This window comes from Gavialis gangeticus, unplaced genomic scaffold (assembly GCF_001723915.1).
Source record: "Gavialis gangeticus isolate Ggan-Ray unplaced genomic scaffold, GavGan_comp1, whole genome shotgun sequence".
In the NCBI taxonomy this organism is placed as follows: domain Eukaryota; kingdom Metazoa; phylum Chordata; order Crocodylia; family Gavialidae; genus Gavialis; species Gavialis gangeticus.
In genome coordinates this window covers 32,599,415-32,610,865 of record NW_017729024.1, presented here as the reverse complement: position 1 = coordinate 32,610,865, position 11,451 = coordinate 32,599,415, and the positions used below count along the sequence as shown (strand labels likewise).

General features: G+C 41.4%; 1 long non-coding RNA gene across 1 annotated transcript in view; it reads right to left on the bottom strand.

Moving 5' to 3' along the window:
* Nucleotides 1-9,198: 9,198 nt before the first annotated feature.
* Nucleotides 9,199-11,451, bottom strand: part of LOC109298189 — a 12,591-nt gene continuing 10,338 nt past the window's right edge. The window contains exon 3 of the long non-coding RNA XR_002097519.1: nt 9,199-9,292. This is a non-coding gene — a long non-coding RNA (uncharacterized LOC109298189). The remainder of the gene's footprint in view (nt 9,293-11,451) is intronic.

Here is an 11,451-nt window from a genome sequence, read left to right as displayed (position 1 = left end):
TTTTAAGAGGAGGTTGGATGACCACCTTACTGGGGTCATTTGACCCCAGTGCTCTTCCTGCCATGGCAGGGGGTCGGACTAGATGATCTGCTCAGGTCCCTTCCGACCCTAGAAACTATGAAACTATGAAACTATACCCATGGTCGGGTTTCATTTTTTTTGTCTTATTTCTTTTACTTATTTATTTGTATAGTTTAACATTCCTTTATACACTTACAAATGCGTTTGGATGGTAACATATTTCTTCAGAAGTTTCCTAAGCAGAGATACATATTTTATCCTCTATAAAGTCAAACTGTTCAGAACTTTAAAAGGTTTGTTATTTAGGTACACATTTGATGAGCCAATATAAAAAGTTTGCTTGAATTTACAAACTGTTTAGATGGAAGATAGATCTCTAGGTTTGTCTTGAAATTGTTTATATCTGCTCTTAGCTGTCAAATACCTCAGTGTTCAAAATCAGAGGTGGGAAAGATGTTATCCACATAAGGCATGTCAGTACCCTTCACATTTTTCTGAACTTTCCCCATTCTGACTCTTTTCAGAATGATGGCTATTTTTCATCTGGCAGCTGTTGAGACATAATAATAATGTATTGGCATTTCCACTTATGCTCCCATCCTAGAGTTGTGCATTTAAGAGCATAACCAATGAAGTCTTCAAGAGTAGTTTTCACTAGGTGCTGATCCTAGACTGAAAGCCAGAACTTTTTGTTGATGTAGTCTGGAGGAAATGCTTAAGTTCATTTCCCATCTGGAAGATATTGCTGAGATTTAGTCAATAGTAATTATTCTCTATCATTCACGGTAGAGGCCACTGGAAAAAATGTATTCAGGTCTCTCTTCAACTGAAAAAGTGCTTGGTCTAATAGGCTTCATAAGCTCCAGCATGGGTCATCCCCTATTGTCATTCTCAATTAAAATAGCAACAGGGCAGATTCTGTTCCTGAGAAAGAGCAGATTGTGAGACACAATAAGCACATCTACACACGACATTGCCTAATTCACTCTACAGTAAATCATCAGCGTCTACATGGGCAGAGCTATTAGGACAGAGTAAACTAATCAACTCTGCCATAGGATACTGCTAGATACAAGTACTATCCTATGGTGAAGTTATTTACTATGCCACAGTGCATGTATAGATGTTGATGGGGCTGGCTGGGGCACTTGGGTGCTACAGTATGGGGACTGCTTGCCAGCTAGCCCTGCACTAAAGCATCCTCATGCCCCAGCCATCCCCTCTGCAGCATGTTGAGCCAGGCTGGAGCAGCCCCAGGCTGGCAAGCTGACCCTTGGGGCCCCCTTCTAACCAGGACTGCACCACCCCAGCTTGATGTGCTGCAGTCCCAGGCGCACATGCAAACAGCATGCCTGGGAGCAATAGTTTATTCAGGAGTGTTACTTGCATGTGTAGATGCACCCAGTCAGGTTAATTACAGACATTATGGAGTCCTGTCTGAAAGGGACGGCACATATTTTGAATGAAGAACAACCCTTGTAACTGCCAAGACAGGGTGGTTGGTGGCTGGTGGACCATGTGCAGATCACCAGAAGTAGTAGTAGTAATTTGAGTTTGGAATTAGTCCTAAAGTACTATTGGTCTGCTGGAGAGAGTGGTTTAGGGATTTACTCTTTGTTGAACAGTTTGTTAAGTAGATAACAGTAAAACTTGTCAACTGTATTGCTGGAGGTATGTTATACATCATTTTAAAAGTATTTCAGGAGTAAAATCCTTGGACACTTAAAGTATATTTATGTATTTTTTCTTTTTATATGTAAGTACTGATTTTGTGTGCTGGAGGTGGGGTGGGGTGGGTATCTTGTGGATTTCCAGAATCCCTTCCTTATTAAAATGATGCCACCAAACTGAAGGGACAGTTCAAATGATTTCCTGACTTTTTTTGGAGTTCAACCCTCTCTAGACACTCCTTTATTATTCCTGCCTGAAAGGATTTATCACTGGGGCTTATAAAAATACTCTTGAAGAGCACATTTATTTTTGCCTTTGCCATGGAACATATTGCACCAAATGGCTGGTATTTCTAAAAATGTCTCAGAGGGGGGATTCCTCTGACAGCCTTATAAGATCTTCATACACAGTTCCAAATATAAAGTATGTAGGTTGAACCCTGGTTTAGTATTCATATGCACTGTATAATTTTCATGAACAAAGTATAAATATTTCCAGCAAAATGCAGCCAGTGTAAATTCTTTACATGACCCTACAAGCCAAAGCATCCTTCATACATGAGATGTGTCACTAGCTAAGTGAGAAATTTTTGGTGGGATCCTTTGTTAAAATTACTGGTAGCACATTATTAGTGTGCTGCATACTCCACTAAAACATTTTGAGATACATGAAAGAGCCCTTAAAGGTCAATAAGCTGAATCAGAAACCACTTGAGAGAATAGAGCTGCAGAAAACTATTTGTATAGGTATGGCCAGAGATGTATTCCTAATAGGTGTATCCTATAAAATCTGTATAGATTTTGCACAGGATTTATTCAGAAACAGACGAGGACTTATTTTCCTCCTAGAGCATTTTTCTCCAAAGATTGCAGCTAAAAGCCAGAATTATCAAACATTTTAATACATGACTTGAAGTAAAAGAACTTGAATCAAATGGACATTTTCATTCTCTTTTCAAGTGTAGTCATACTGAAAACAATTTTGATCAATCCTGCAGTCTTTTATCCAGAGTTCTAGGGGACAGAAGAGGAGTTAAGTGGGACATCGATATCTATCCATGCTGCAAGACAGGTCAAGGGATTGTGTTTTCCTGCAGCCACTTTCCCATAGAGATCTGTACTTTGTTCAATATCATACAAAATGGTCTGAAAATAAGTGCAAAGGAAGGGGTGTTCAGAGGCTATATTTTTCCACCCTCCTGGACTCACTCTTTAAGCTTCGTTTTTACAAAATTCTTGAAATGCAGTTCACCAAAGTGTTGTTAAATATTTTTGTAGTTCCAGGTGAAACTGTGGTGCTTGAAGGCAAAAAAATTAGTATTACTGAGTTGGTAAAATATCTCTTTTATGAAAAACAGATGGTAAGTAGCTCCATGGATGAAAACAAGATAAGGAGAAGGGATGTCTGGGGATGAAGGGGTATGTGTAGAAGAACATATGTGACTGACACCTACTTCTGCAAAATAAAAAGTCTTACACTGAGAAGAATTTTGTAGAAATGGTAGAAACATAGTAAAACATGTAAAAATATATAGATATCATATGTAAAAAATAAATAAATAAACAAGCCTGAGCTTACTTCTATAGCCTAGCAAAGAGGCTATGTGCCAGGATGGGAAGAATCCCAGATTCTAGTCCTTTCTCCAGAGACTCCTTATGCATTTTGCTTGATAAAATTAATAGGGAGCAAGGGCCCATGGCCATTTCCTTTTTTCTTATTTTCTGTCTAGCCTCATGTATCTTGCATTCCTTTTGATGTAGCTTTGACAGGAGGGATGAATAGTTCCAGTTCCTTGCCTCTTTCACTCCCATCTCAGATCTGCCTATAGCCTGGTGGATAGCAATCTTCTGGGAAGTGGGAGTTGTGAATTTGAAATCCTTTGGGCAGAAGTGGCCAAGGAGGCTGGGTCTCAGTGGGTCACTTAAGGAAGCATATTAAGGCATTTTATTAAGGCATTCTTTAAAAGGAGAGAGTATGACAAGGTCCAGAAACAGATTCTGGTGTCCAGTCTCAGGTAGGTGGAGTGTTAGACTCGCCCCTCTCTTCCAACTTTTCTCTGAACCAATTTAGACATAACCTCCTTGCTCATCAAGCTGCTTGTTGTGAATCCCACTGTTAGATGCCTATTTCTCTTCACTTGCTGCTTCACACACCCATTCCTACTGACATGCTTATGGTGAAGCTGCTCACCGGTTGCTTTCAAATCCACTGGAGAACAAAAATCAAGAATGGCCACAGAGAGAAGCCCATGGTGTAAATGTAGATTTCATGAATTTGGCCTTTAGTGTCCCCATACTTCAGTTACCTGACTGTAAGATGGGGTTATTAGTATTATTAATATTTCCTTTCTTCCCTTAATTATCTTATCTTTTAAGATTGAACATTCTTTGGGCAGAGAACTTCTCTTACTGTGTTTGTACATTTTAACATAATGGCTTGGGACAGACATTCAAAAAGCCTGAGCCTGAATTGATTCGATCTTTGCAGGTTAGTCTAACCTGGCTAGGCTGAACTGGTTTGAAACTGGACAGACATTCTCTCAACTGAGGAAATTGAGGCACATGACTGCAGTGGCTCAGCCTAGAAGCTGGGGGTGCTAGAGCAGCCCTCCTTTCCCTTCTGCAGGAAGCTGAGCTGAGGATGGCATGGCTAGGCCCCAGCAGGACTCTCTCATTAGAGACGTCTGCCTGCATGGTCCCAGGCTTTTCCCTGCTGGCTGCTCAAGGGGCAGGCATGTTGCCAGCTCTCAGCTCTGGGCTAACACTCTGAGGCAAAGCGGGGGTGCAGTGCATGCATCTGCTGATGATATAGAGCTTTTCAATCTCCCTACCTGCTTCATCATATTGTCTGCAGCAAACTGACAGGCGAGAAAGCCATCCAGGGGGCTGATAACAGTCTTTATCTTCTGATTAGCAAAACAATAGCCCCTCTCCACATTACTTCAAACTTCTTAAACAGTTTACCAGCTGACCTTTTGATTAGCTCCAAAAACCCTAAGTGGTCACTGTTCTGTCTGCCTATCCCAGTGAAATTGGAGAGAGACACACACAGACACCTCTCAGTGTTAGCTAGCATACCACATGCTGGCTACAGTCCGTGCTGTGGCAGAGAGAAGAAAGAGATCTCTGCCTAAGCAGCGAGTGGTGAGATGGGGAAGAGGGGGCATGAGCAAGCCAGCAGACCCTGCTGTGCCTGTAAGTCTGTGCTGAGCCAGGAAGCAGAGGGGAGGAGCCAGCCCTGCTGTGGAGCAGAGACCCCCGCCCAGCCCACAGAGCATGGTGGGATGCTGTGGGACTCAGATTTAAGTTAAACCAGCAAGGGATCTGGGACAGACATTGCATAAACTGGTTTGAGGCAAATCAGCTAAGACTGACACTGTATTTAACCAGGTTTATCTCAGACCAGTTTCAGCCTTTTTCAAACTGGTTTATATGCATTGAACTTCTGTTCTGTTACAGGTTTAAACCAGTTTCTGGTCACTAAAACCGGTTTCTGTGTAAAGCCTGTCCCTAGCCAATGAGTCCTCAATTTTGGTTGTACTCCTCAGACTCACTGTAAGAGAAAAGTAATCTTGGTGGATATATGTCAGAAAATTTGGAGGGTTTAATTTAGCCAGCATTGTAACTCTAGAGCATAAAAATTATTTTATATATATTTCACTTTCCATAACTTTCTCATGGCCGAAGATATTTCTTACACTAAAAATAAATAAAGTGCACTTATTGGACAGGCCATCATAGAAAGTTTAACCTCCAATTCAAAGACGATTTTTTTTCCAGAAAAATATTAGCATGTGAAAAGTGTCAGGGAACTTTAACTATAGTAACTGCTGCTAGGCAACCCCTATCATAAAAGAAAAACATCATGATGAGTACGTTTCCATTTAACCTAGAAAGGAAAGGCCTGTAGTCAACATTCTTCTTTTTTATGATTTAACATTTTTCTTTTATTTATTTCAAAAGCCAATTTTACATTTCATTAGGTATAACAATATGTCATCAGTCTCACATACAATTACACACAGAGGAAGTAATATATAGCACATCAAAGTTAAATACACAATACAGAAAGAAACGAAAGGACAAAGCACCTTACCCTGAATAATCCAACCATGCCATAGTGATACCATGCCAGAATTAGACAGCATGAAGCAGAAAATATGTCTATAAATATAATTGTTTCTCAAGGAAGGGCTTACAGTAAGCCCTATGATGCAATATATAGAAGAAAACTAAATTCATGTTAGAGAGAGGCCTCACAGGAACTTTAGATCTGATCCCTCTACTTCATACCAACATTTTGAGAGATTTACTTTTTATCACTTAGTCAGAATTTATCCTAGTGGTTTGGTTCTGGGTGAGTTTTTTTATTAAAAAATGTGGAGCACTCATGACAGCTACTGATTCTGAAGTTGGAAGAGTACTTGGGACCCTAACTAATCTTTTGCTTGCCCTTCACGATGACCTGAAATCCTGAGGTAATAGATTCTGAATCCTGAATCCATCTCAAACCCAAGCTGCCAATCCTTGTTTATATCCTGCCTAGATACAAGCTGAAATAGTTTGGTCCATCCTTCCTATAAATACATCCAAATTACCACACATCAGTTTACTAATGGAAATATGTATTGGCATCTTTCTACTATTACTATGATGTTATCAATACCGATAGTGATTTTAGAAAGGTTCAGAAGTGCTGATAAAAATAATATATTACTGTGAGTGCTCATTTATACCAATGAACTGTTTAAAAATAAGATACATTGTATAATACACATAGGTACAGAAAACACATGGTGTTTACAACCCCCCAAACCCATGGCATTCATTAAAGGAGTACACAGCATTAGTGATTTCCTTTGCAGGAACAAATGGGAATCTTGTGTTAAGAAAACATACTGGGAAAACAACCTACTGAATAGTAGTTGATGTAAGTGCTGTGGATGGGCATTTGCTTCCCCTGAACCTAGTTGTACTATTTTGGGTTTCCAGGTCTCTAAATTAAAAGGTTGTTTGTTTTATATTTCTACTTAAATAACAACCCCAGTTGTCTTTCCTGCCTAGTGCAGGGGGTGGGGCTGGACCTGATGATCTTGCGAGGTCTTTTCTAGCCTCTTACAGTCTATGAATCTATGAATAATTTTTGTTCATTTCTCCAAGAGTGATCTGGTCAGCATTGAAAGCAAATCTGCTTTTGAAAGAAAGGTATGTACTGTTTTTGTAAGAAATGCAGAAAATGCTAGTGCTACCTAGTAGTGGTACAACAGGAATGTAAATAATTCTACCATAATACCTATTGTTCTAAGAGGAAAATAATTAGTTTATTTTTCATTTGAGTAGCATCAGGCAAAATGTTGGTAAGGACTTTGTTGGATGTTCTGAAGTTACGTTTTGTATAAACTTGAAAATTTTGGAATTGCTGAACATAATATACAGATTATATGCGAGATGAACTGAATAGTCATAGCAGAGTTGATCCTCTTATTCTGCAGTCCAACATGAATACATTTTTAAATAACATTTTAATGATCCTAATTCTGCCACCAAACTTTTTTGGGGTATAGTAATAAGATAAAAATAAACTCTTATTGGAAAGTGTGACCATATACTTAAAATTTTTCCTCTTGGAAAAATATTCTATCACACAGAAGTTCTTCAACAACAGCAGGCTCATATATTGGAGACTTTGGGAACAGTGAATTTTATCTACTCTGATCCTCATGCCAAAATATGCTGGGCACTCAAAAAAACAAAAAGTTCCCCCCCTACCCCAGAAGCTATCTGCATGACAACTAACAGGCAATACTGACAACTTTTATTAGAACTAATGGAGGGATGAGATAACAAAAGAGACAGAGAGTTTTTAATGGATTTGAAAGAATCTGTGTCAGTAGAGCCTGATGAACTCCATCGCAGGGTACTGAAGGAACTGGCAAAGGCTATCTCAGAGCCTCTGGCAATAATATTTACAAAGTTGTGGGAGGTATGCCAGGTACCAGGGGACTGGAAAAGGGCCAAAACAGTGTCTTCTTTAAAAAGGGCAGAAAAGGAGGACCCAGAGAACTACAGACTGGTTAGCCTCACCTAGGTACCTGGGGAGTAACTGAAGCATATCATAAGGAAGTAATTTGTAAGCACCTGGAGGAGCCAGCAGCCAGCATGGATTTACTGTGAACAAATTGTGCAAAACAAACATGATCTCCTTTTCTGACCAAGTAACTGCTAGGGTGGATGAAGGGAATGCAGTGGATATAGTGTAACCAGATTTCAGCAAGGCTTTTAACAAAGTCCTACATGACCTTCTCATAAACAAATTGGAGAGATGTGGGATAGACAAAATTACTGTAAGGTAGATAGACAATTGGCTCAGTAGCTTCAAGCAAAAAATACATTTTTAATGGATCCATGCTAGAATACCAGGAGGTTTCACATAGAGTCCTACAGGGGTCTGTCCTAGGCCCAGTGCTATTCAATGTGTTTATTAATGATTTGGATGCGGGCATAGAAAGCTTCTTGAGCAAGTTTGCAGATGATGCAATGTGGGAAGGATTGCAAACACACTGGAAGACAGCAGCATAGAAAGATTTTGATGCACTGGGTTGAAGTCAACAGGATGAAGTTCAGTGCTGACAAATGCAAGGCACTATACCCCAGAAAGAATAATAAAAATGCAAATACCAGATAGGTGACAACTCCCTGGATGGCAGCACTATGGAGAAGGAACTAGGAGTCTTGGTAGATCCCAGGCTCAATATGTGTCTTCAGTGTGATGCAGCTACACAAAAGGTGAATGCAATTTTAGGCTGTGTCAGTAGGAGCCAGAGCCAGATCCAGGGAAGGGGTGCAGTGGTGGATTCACACTCCCCCTTGATTCCTGGTCCACCCAAAGTTTAAAACCAACGGTCTGGTAGGGCTGTGCAAAATGGCACCGTTCCATTTTGACTTGAGTTTCGAGGTTTTGACAGAACACCATTTCAAATTTCATTTTGACTTGAAACCGCTGTTCCGTTTCCTTGAAACAGTGACGCCATTTTGATGTTTCGCCCATACGCTGTAATGGGGAAGCTGGAAACAGCCTCTCTCATCCGGCAGGCAGATGGGGGCCCACAACCCCAGGAGGGCTGCAGGGGCTGTGCCAGTCCTCCCGAGGCTGCGGGTCCCCATCTGTCTGCCAGATGAGGGAGGGAAGCCGGGTGCTACCTCCTGGGACTGGGGTGCTGGGGAAGGGAACTGAGCCTGATTGCTCAGTTCCCCTCCCCAGCACTATGATCGATCGGGCTGGGAATCCCTACTGTCTGGCAGTGTCCGCAGTATTCTATTCAGGTGACAGTGAGTGGGTCACTTGATTTTGTGACTCATTATAATCTGCCTGATTCCTTCTAAACTTTTTATTCCACAGGTGTTAATGACCCTTCTCCTTTTTTAATGGTTTTAATGTCCCATTAAGCAAGCTATACTTTCTTTTGCAACTCTTCTGTCTGGTAGCTGGTCTTTATAATGTAGCTTGTATTTCATAAATCTGCAGATTGGTTTTAACTCTAGCTAAAAACATTAAATCAGGTGTGGAAACAACCCAGGTGTGGAAATACTCTTCAGTGAAACTCAAGAAGGCTAGATTTTGTTTTATAATATGGAAGATGTACATATAATTCTAATGACTACAAGACTAAAGAAACAATATTTTTTATTTTTTGCCTAGTTTGTGTTTTTGAGTCTAATATATGATATAACAAATAAATGCACATTCCAATAAATTTATCTTTATTCTTGCTTTGATGTAAAACTAAATAATATAGCTGTAGGCCTCTAGCATATTAGCAAAGCTTTTCGTTTCTTTTTACTTGGAGAAAAATATATGTTGTGTTATATATGGCACCATATCATCTGCACACCAATTTCAAAATCCTAGATCCACCCATGATAGGAGCATTAGGTGCAAGACACAGGAAGTGATAGTACCTCTTCATTGACACTGATTAGACTTCATTTAGAGTATTGTGTTCAGTTTTGGACTCTGCCTTTCTAAAAGGACATGGAGAGGCTAGAGAGGTCAGCTGCCCATAGGCAGGAGACAAAAATGATAAAGGCCTTGGAAGGCAAGCCCAACAAGGAGAAGTTGAAAGAAATAGGCATATTCAGTTAAAGAAACAGGTGATTTAAGAGGGGGCATGATAGTAGTCTTCATATATCTAAAGGGATCCCATAACAAAAAGGGAAAACACCTTTTACTCTTTTGTACACAGTAGGATGCAGACCAATAATTTGAAGTTACAGTGAAGTAGTAGGTTAGGTTCTGACTGGATATCAGGAAAAAAATCTTCCTGTTATAATAATAAAATAGACTGCGTAGGAAAACTGTGGAATCTTTATAATGGGAGACGTTCAAGAAGAGGTTGGATAAGCAATGGTCAGGGATGACCTGGGAATAGATATGTCTGGAGTGCTCTGTAAAGAGCAACAATTCAAAGCCCAGGAGCTTCCCCCTACATACACACACATGGCTTGCTGAAAGATAGTGAGAAGATTTTTGCACCCTGAACTGGGTGGATATTGGAGAGGATCATACTCTGTGGGTGCATCTACACAAGATGCTTTACGGCACAGTAGCACAGTTTACTGCACAATAAGCATGTGTGTCTACATGTGCACACACTACAGTACAGTACAGTTACTACACAGTAAACCTTGCTAATCGCTAATAAATACGCTACAAGCAAATGCAAGTAGCAATTTTACTTGTGATTAGTAGCTGCTTAGTAGTGCTGTTGTAGACTCCTGGCTGGGAGCAACTCTGCTCCTAGTCAGATGGCCACCAGGGGGCAGGAGATTGTTCCTTGCCCCCAGGAGCTGTCTGATGACAGGCAGGCGCTGCCACCAGAGCCCAGGTGGGGAATATGTTCCCCTGTCCCAGCAGCATGGAGCTCCAATCTTCCTGCTCTGAGTTTGTGATCAGGGAGTGGAGACTGGGATATCCTTAACTCCCAGCCCCCACTTCACCACCATGATCAGGGAGCAGGGGGCTGGGAGATAAAGATTGGAGCTGGTGCTGGTAGATAAGGATCTCCCAGCACCGGCCCTGTGAACACTGAGCTGGCTTTGGGAGATAACCCAGGGGGCTGGGACCTGCCCCTTCACTGCAGTTCTTTCTAAGTCCCCTGCCCCTGATTGGGGAGCTGGGACCAGGAGTTCCCTGCTGTCAGGGCAGGGGGTCATTGTCCCTGCCCTGGAAGTAGGTAGCCCCCAGGGGGCAGGGTGCCATGTCTCAGCCCTTGCCAGGAGACAGCTGTCTGCTTGCCAGCCCCTGGGTTAGCACAGAGGGGAAGTCTAGAGTTCCCCTTGGTGGTGGCAGGGGTCCACTGCAGGGCCCCAGAAAGCAGAAGCAGTTTGCTGCCATTAGCAGTAAATCTGCTCCCACTTCCCTGCATGTGTGGATGCCTGACTGAGAGCATTTACTCATGAGTTGTTTACTCCTGAGCAAACTGTTCCCAAATCTAATACACATGTAGATACACCCAGTGGTCAAGAGAATGAAGCAAAGCTCTACAATCTACCCTAGTTATGAAAGAAGTTTAAAAGAGCTGGGATAAGATTTGTGGAAGGGATACATAAAGGGAATTCCAGCTGTTTAGTAAGGGGGTGTCATGTATTGATGTTTTCTTGTTGTCCCCAGGTATCACAGCAGAATGAGGGTGTTAGGTATTTCCCATGTTTCTGGGCATGCTTGTTGCCACATGGGTCCAGGAAGCACTTTTTTCCCCTT